The 8,571-nt window shown below is 49.4% G+C and overlaps 1 protein-coding gene across 1 annotated transcript in view; it reads left to right on the forward strand.

Moving 5' to 3' along the window:
* Mgst2 (microsomal glutathione S-transferase 2) overlaps positions 1 to 8,571 on the forward strand; it is a 19,106-nt gene that overhangs the window by 9,270 nt on the left and 1,265 nt on the right. The window lies entirely within an intron of this gene.

The following is an 8,571-nucleotide window of genomic DNA, read 5'->3' on the forward strand; positions in this document are numbered from 1 at the left end:
CACAGGCCTGTGGACTTACACACAGACACAGAGATACAGGCACACACACACAGGGATAGATACACACACACACAGGTCTGTGGACTTACACACAGACACAGGTAGACAAAGACAGACAGATAGACACACACACACACACACACACACACACACACAGACCTGTGGAATTACACACACACACACACCCAGAGACATATACACAGACAAACAGACACATACAAGTAAATGTAAAAGAGCCACTATTCTCCCTTTGAGTCCACAGGGAAGGGAGATGAATACCTGACCAGTTCTCTCCTGTGTTCAGGCCACACTATGGAGCATCTTTCTTTTTCTTGGGGTAGGGGAAAGTAAACTCCAATCTTGTAGTTTCTTTTCTAAAACACTTAAAAAAGATACTTCGGTTGTTCCTGTTAGAATAAAAAGTTTACTGTAATGTATAAGCCTGGATCCCAGAGTACAAACGCTGCCAGTCCAATGCACAGCAGGGTTTCGTTGGTGCCAGGTAGGACTGAAGGACAGCGTCCCTCTCTGTTTAATGCTGGCCACTGAGTTCCAGACCCAAGTTAACCCACACACATGCAAACTGGCTCATCCTGAATCCAGCTACTGCAGGAAGATTGCCCGTGCGTTCTCTGCTGCGGTTTGTGTCTGTTGTTTTATTCTGTGAGTGTGGGCATGTGCCACAGCACCCGTGTGTCGTCAGAGGACAAAACTCAGGATTTAGTTCTTTCCGACCCTGGCGACTTGAACTCGGGCTTTCACAGTGAGCTCCTTTCTCACAGAGCCTTCTTTGATAGGCCTCACAGGTTTTATCTTTTTTTCTTTTTTTAAATTTCATTGACTCTATGTTTTTGAAGCAGGATCTCACTATGTAGTTCACACACATATAGATACAGGGACAGAGAAGGACATCAGGTGTGCTGTTCTGTATGTTTGTATGTGCAGAAGTGCACCTGCATGTACGTACACACACACAGGGGGAAGAAAAGCACATCAGGTGTCCTGTTCTGTGTGTGTGTGCGAGAACATGCTTGCACACACACACACACACACACACACACACACATGCACACATGGGGACATGGAAGAAATCAGATGCCCTGTTCTCTGTATGTGTAAGAACATGCTTGCGTGCACACACACACATGTGCACACATGAGGGCAGGGGAGGACATCAGGTATCCTGTTTTGTGTGTGTGTGTGTGTGTGTGCGACAGCATGCTTGTGCACACACACACATACACATGCACACACGGGGGCAAGGGAGGACATCAGTGCCCTGCCCCACCACTCTCTTCATTATTCCTTTAAGACAGAGCATTTTACTGGCCCCCAGACCTAGGCTGGGGGCCAGCAAGCCCCAGTAGACCACGTCTCTGGCCCTCACGTTGCTGGACATTAAGGTGCACGCAGCCACAGCTGTGTCTTTGCTCTGGTCTGAGCATTTCCCAGCAGGCTTACAATCCTGGGTTCAGCTGGAAGCCCTACAATGCCCTTTACCCACTGAGTTACATAAAGCAGGTGCCCAAGACACTGAATGGCTCTGGTGACTTCAGTGGCAGGCAGGGGGGAGTCTGGAGAGCTCTAAGTCTGGGCCCTCATGTGTCCATCCTTCTACCAGCAGGCTCAGTTGCTGGGTGGCAGTTAGACTTCAATACTGCGGCCACCAGGCTCCATTTCCTGCTGTATTCCCAGAGGGGACTTCCCCTAAAAGGAACAAATAAGTTAATTAATTGGTTAATTAATGAATTGATATTTTTAATTTTTTGACACTCTCACTATGTAGCTCAGGTTGGCCTGAAATATCCTGCTCCAACCTCTTCAGTGCTGGAACTCCCGGCCTGGACCACTGTCCTGTACTGAGCAAGGTAGTGAGTTATCAGCCTATACGGCACCTCCAGCAATCCTTTTCTCACTCCAGAGGCCTGCTCTGGGCATGATGGGTGTTACTCTGACCCTTCTGCTAGGGTCATAACTCAAAGGTCTTCTTGCTCAACCTCAGACTGGGGTCAGGCACCTGTGAATTTGCAGCAGCTGAGTCAAAGTGATTCAGTAAAACGGGAGGGAGGAAGCAGAGAGAGAGAGACACTTGAAAGACAAACGGTTTCAAAAGCCTCCTTGAAATGCCTGGCCTGTTTTTATTTTTAAAAGCGCTCCTACAATGAGCATGGGGTTGGGAAGGTGCTAGGGTCGGCCAGGATGTCTCCATTCCCAGCATTTTAGAAGGAGGTTGGTGCACACAGAAGTTCATGTTGTACGCACAGGAGTCTGTCAGCTAGAGGCATTGAGAAAAGTTTCACACCAAGGGGCTTCCCTTGCAGCAAGAGGATTACCCTAAGTGATATATTTTTTGAGAATGATGGCACCAAGTTGGCCCAGTGGGCATGGCCCAGGGGCTTAGGGTGTCTTAGTTATTTTTCTATTGCTGTAATAAGACACCATGATCAAGGCAACTTATAGAAGAAAGACTTTACTGGGGTTCACGGTTCCAGAGGGTTTGAGCCCATGACCGTCATGGTGGAGATCACTGCAGCAGGCAGGCAGGCATGGCGCTGGGCCAGCAGCTGAGAGCTTGCATCTTGACCCACAAGTAGGATGCAGAGAGGATTAACTGGCCTGGCGTAGGCTTTTAAAGCCTCAAAGCCCACCCTCAGTGACATTCCTCCCCCAACAAGGCCACGCCTCCTAATTCTTCCTAAGCAGCTCCACCAACTAGGGACCAAGCGTTCATACAGATGATCCTATGGAGGCTGTTTACTGAAAACTACCACAGTGGGTGTGGGGACGTCAATGGTCACTAAAAGTCAGCCTGAAACAGTGATGCTTTAGTTCCTTCTTCCACAGAGATGGAGATTAAAAAGCGGACTGGTAGGGGTTAGCAACGGGAAGTGAGCTCTACTGAGGGTCCCTAAAGAAAGTGAGAGAAATTCTTCAGAGTGGGAGCGGTTCTCAGAGGAGAGAGAAGAAATCATCAAATCGTTTTATGTCATGTTGGAGTTTTGTTTTTGTTTCTATAGGACTTATGGTAGAAACGAACAATGACCCATGTAATTTCTGCTGCAATTGTTTAATTTTCTGGGCTATCATGGGCAGAGTCAACAGTTCTCTCCACTATGCCTCCCCATGACCCAACCAGGGAGATAACAACGCTGTTTGCTCACTGTCCACCCAGTTAAGGGTGGCCAGAGCCCTCCCTTTGTTCCTCTCTGATTTACGCTTTATTAGCTGCTGACCTTGGCTGTCTGATCGCGCTTAGCCTGCTAGCCACGGACCTTGCAGGTGTCCTGGTGGTTGTTAATTAAATCGTGCTGTCTTTGTTCTCGTAGTTCATGAGCATCTTGATTCACAGCTGCCAGGATGTGTCTACAGTCTTTCTTCTTGCTCACGGGCAGGGCTGTAGCTTTGTGTGTGTGTGTGTGGGGGGGGGTCTGGGGTGGTTCTTTCTAGACTAGGTGAGCATTTCTCTCTAGAAGCCATTCTTCTCCACAATTTGCTTTGTTATATGAAATGGCAAATGTGTCTTGCATATGTTCTCCAAGGGATAGGGTGGAGCTGTTGCATCAGGGGAGCCAGCAGGCCTGTGGACACTGGCTCAGAGCCCCGTCCCTCTCATCCGGTGGACACGGTTGCCTCTAAGTCACTAGCCCTCTTTTTTAATCTTTCCCAGTGGTCCTAACGTCACTGTTTTAAGCCTAATCTTTATATTACTCCTGTGCCCCTTCTCTGTTTTCACCATAATATTTGTTACTAAGACAAGCTTTTCACTACAGGTTCTTTTCTCTTACTACTGACAGTGAGCTAGTTCCTGCCTCTAAGTAACCCACGGAGAGGGGATAGTATTGCCACTTCTATTTATATTTATCCTTAGAATTTCATCTTTTTGTGCTGTGTGTTCTATAACACACACAATGTTATTTTCTAGTTGAGTGTCCCACATTCTCAGAGATTTAGCACAATGGAAGTTTACTGCTTGGTCCCTGACCTCTCTGGGTGTCCCTGTGGGGATGACTTTGGCATAGTCATGGAGGTCCAGGCTCCTCCACCCAGGTCCTCAGTCTCCTCTCTGTTGTGGCTATAAAGCTGTACTAGGTGTCCTTCTTTTATGGGGTCCAGGTGAGGGTGTTACATCTTTCATTGGTCTAGTGCAGTTGGTAAGTCCTTGGGCCTGTATTTTCTAATATGGTTTGAATCTTCCCAGGCACCCATGCGCTCCTGTTTTAGTTTGATAATGTAAAAGTGACACCTTTGCACTTGGAGGCTGAATTTGCTTTCAGTCTGTGCCCCGTGGTTGGAGCTGGACAGCTGGCGGTGTCCGTGGGCGGACCTAGAGCTATTTTCCTCTGCATGTGCACTTGACATGGAGCCAAAGGCTGCTTGCAAGCTGGAATTACCCTGGGCAGGGCGCAGCCTACAGCCCGTGCTCCTTAGTGAACACAGGGCACACGCGCGAGCATCACCGTGCCCAGCGGGTTCCGTTCTTCTCAGGCTTTTCCCATTTTCTCCCTTAAGCCTCATGTATCCTGAAACATTTTGGCTCCAGACAAATCAGGGCATTGTACCAGGGTCTGTATTGGTTTCAAATCTTAAATTCCACGGTCTGGAATTCCACGGTCAGGACAATTGCTCCCCCTACTGGCCATCTAGTGAAGACCTTTTCAGTTTCTCTCCCTGGTGTGGAGTTTGATGATGCCCTTGGTGTCATCTGCTTGAAACACGACCCCCTTCCCCGTATTTCTATAGGGGTAGCAGTGTGCAAAGAAGTCATGGCTATTGCGCAGTGGTGGCTGTGGCCAGAAAGTGACTCTGCACAGCCCATTTTTCCCTACGTGGACGTAGGGGAGGAGATAGTCCATAGACAGTCATCACCGACTGTGTTGGTGAAGGGCAGCTGACACAGGACTTTCCCTCAGGATGTCTCTAAGGAGAGTACAGGGTGTGGCTGTGCAGGTGGTTAGAAAGAGGCTAAAATTGTTTCCATATTGGTTTGTCCTGTCAGCGAAAATAATCAGCTGCTGTTGGCATAGGCAAGGCGTGTTCAGGACTTGGTCCCCTTAAGTTGAATGCATCCGCTGACAGTTCACAGTGGTGGCTGTGGTGGGGCACACCACACTTGATCATCATGCTGCGGGAGCTCTTGGGGACTCAGGTACTGCTGGTGGGAGAAGGGTATGGGCACAGGGTGGCAGTGAGCAGACAGAACGGGCCTCCAGGTATTTCCAGGTAAAACCATGCTACCAGGCAGCAAAGAGTAGGGACCACAAGCAGCAGTCCGAGAAGTATTTCCAATGTCTGAAAGATGATTCTGGGAGACCGACAAGGATATAGGATGGCTATTCCTTGTAAATGGCCTGGAGTCGAGTTCACTTAGGAGACACGCCTCTGAGCTGCCTTTGAAGCAATTTCCCGAGAGGTCTGATGGAGGGGGCAGACCCACCCTGGATGTATGTGGCACCATGGGATGCGGTCCTCATCTAAATTAAAGGCAAAGAAGGAAGAAGCCAGCTGAGCAAGGAGCACCCATCTCTCTCAGCTTGTTGGTTGGGGAGGCAATGTGACCAGCGGCTCCACGCCTGTCCCCAGGTCTTCCCTACTGTGGTGGGCTCTACCCTCAAGCTGTGACACAAGACAAGTCCTTCGTCCCTGCAGTTGCTTTGCTGGGCACTTTGTCGTGGCTACAAGGGGACTAAATGCCACCCTGCACTCTAGAGGAAGCAAGGCTTGAGGCCTGTCTGCAAAGAAGGACATGAGGTTGGGTGAGTTCAGGAGTGACTCCTGCTTGTAAAAGGGCAACAGACCCATTTCTTGGGGGATAAAGATGCAGAAGATAGAGTAGCCTGCCTTAGTACCCCAGGCTTTTCTTTTCCATGGCCACACATGGAGCTACAATCAATTCTTGCCTCATCTCCATGGCCTCTAACCAACCCCTGTGTCTTAGCACCGACGTTTCCATCTTCTTGATTGCTTCAGGAAGTTGGGGTGTTCCCAGTGACCCAGCCCCAGCTTCAATCAGCTAAATGGTAGACCTCAATGCTGCACATGGTACTCTCCTTGGGTGCTGGAGCATTGTCCGTATGTGGGTGTCCTGGCTAGTTTTATGCCCGCTTGACACAAGCTCGAGTTATCTGAAGGGAGGGGACCTCAGCTGAGAAAAAGCCTCCCACAGATCAGGCTGTAGGCAAGCCTGTGAGGCATTTTCTTAATTAGTGATCAATGTGGGAGGGCCCGGCCTATCATGGGTGATGCCATCCCTGGTGTGGCGGCCCTGTGTTCTATGAGAAAGCAGACTGAGCAAGCCATGGGAGCGAGCAAGTATGCAGCTCCCCTCCATGGCCTCTGCACCAGCTCCTGCCTCCAGGATCCTGCCCTGTGTGGGTCCCTGTCCTGACTTCCTTCAGTGGTGAACAGCAATGCTGAAGTGGAAGCCAAATAAACCCTTTCCTCCCCAACTTGCTTTCTGGGTCCTGGTGTTTTGTTGCGGTAATAGAAAAGACACTGGGCCAAATCCCGGGGCTGCTCTGGGTGCTGCAGTGGGAGGAGGCGAGGTTCAGGGTCCCCTCACCTTGTCACCTGACGCCTGGTACTGTGCTTCACGAAGCTGAGGCATCCACACCCAGGCCGCTCTCCACTAAGGAGTTTCTTCAGCTTAAGTCGCAAGGAAAGACCCGCACAGCTCCGCCATTCTCTTCTTCTCGGAGTCTTTCTTGCTCTTTCAGGCAGGGGCGCAAAAACACCTCAGCGTGTCAGCCTCTGTGGACAAACCCTAAAGAGACCACAGGCTCCCGACTGGTCTCCTGAGTGGATCCAGGGTGTGGCTGGGAGGCTCTGTGTATCTCTGCCCCTCAAACACAACACTGAGGCCATTAATTCACCACAAGGAAAGTCCTCAAAGAGACTTCTGTGACCGATGCTTCAGAGGTGTTTAAAACGTCACAGCTGATCTGAGTAAGAAGACGTGGAAAAACACGTCTGGAATAATTAAGGGTATAGGAAACCTAATAAAAAGGATGGGGCAGTTGTGGGATGTTTCCAAAAAAGGGCCAGAAAATTGCACTGACGGGGCAAGGGTTAGAACCCTCCCGCGTATGCTGTTCCCTCTTGCTCCCTGGGAAAGGTTCCATGGATCTAGCCAAGGAAAGGAAAATGCGGAGAAATAGGTTCTTATTTTTAGCTAACTGCCATTACTCTTCCTGTGGAAATGCAGAAAGTATCTTTCACTTACCCTATCATAGCTCCTTACAAACTTACGAAACCATCAGAAGCAAAGCCATGCCGAGGACACAGAGGAAGAACAGCTTAGTCACTTCTCTGAGCACTAGAGGGCTGCACCTCTGGCTTGTGCTACGCTCCAGAGGAGTGCTTCCTTGGGCCTTAAAGAGATAACGAGATGAGACAGAAGAAAGCATCTCTACATTAGTACCATTCATCTGCCATTTCCAGGCTCCTAGAGAGTAAAAGGGTCCTCATTGCTTCTGTTGGTGAGGTTAGGGCTTTCTCCTGTGCTTCAGGATGCTGCATCGGCCATGGCCTGTGTGGGGGGGCAGGGTGTGTCAATTGTTCCCTTTCCTTATTTCTATTGAAGGGGTAGGGATTGTATCTAGAGCCTTGCACATGCTAGGAAAACACCCCAATGCTAAGAAACAACCCAAGTCTTAAAAAAGATTTTGTTGTTATTTTTATTTATGTGTATGTGTGTGTCTCATGCACATGTGTATGGGTGCCTACAGAGGCCAGAAGAGGGCGCTGAGTGTCTTGGGCCTGGAGTTACAGGTGGTTAAGTCCCTTGACATGGCTGTTGGGAACTGAACTCGGGTCCTCTACAAGTACTAAACCATCTTCTCCGGCTCCCCTCCCCCCATTTCTATAGTTTTCCATTTTGAGACACGGTCTCACTAAGTCGCTCAGGTTGGCCTTGAACTCATTCTGTAGCTCAGGCAGGACTTGAAGGTACACATCTGCCTCAGCTTCCCAAACAGCTGAGATGACGGGCGTGTGTCACCAGGCCTCAGAAGTCACACGTTGTTCTTATGTGACTTCAAGGGAAGCTGAAATGACTGTTTGAGAGCTCTGTCTTCTCTGCTTGTGCTATATGTTAATAACACAGAGCTACCCTGACCACGATTCCATCTCATCTTTCCCCTTCTACATAGAGAAGAGTTAATTGTAGCTCCGGGAGAACTACTCCCTTATGCTTAAAATAGTATCAAAATTTCCATCTGAGCTTCCCGCAAGTAGAGGCAATTTGATGCTGCTGTCTGCTAGTTTTACTTTCTGCTCTGGGTCTATGATTGCTTTTGCCTGCATGTGTATCTGTGCGGCACTCGTGAGCCTGGGGCCCACAGAGGCCAGAAGTTACAGACAGTTGAGAGCTGCCATGTGCATGCTGGGAAATGGACTCGCGGCCTCTGCAAGAGCTGCCAGTGATCTTCAAATCCCGTCAGGCAACTGGCTCTCGGGCCTTACTTCCCATTGCATAGAACGAGAATGAAATGCGTTCATTTCTCGACTTCAGAAGGTTTAAGGGGAATTATTTAAAGACAACCTGAATGTTCCGACTGACTCAAGTGAAAAGCT

This window comes from Microtus ochrogaster, chromosome 1 (genome assembly GCF_000317375.1).
Source record: "Microtus ochrogaster isolate Prairie Vole_2 chromosome 1, MicOch1.0, whole genome shotgun sequence".
Taxonomy (NCBI): Eukaryota; Metazoa; Chordata; class Mammalia; order Rodentia; family Cricetidae; genus Microtus; species Microtus ochrogaster.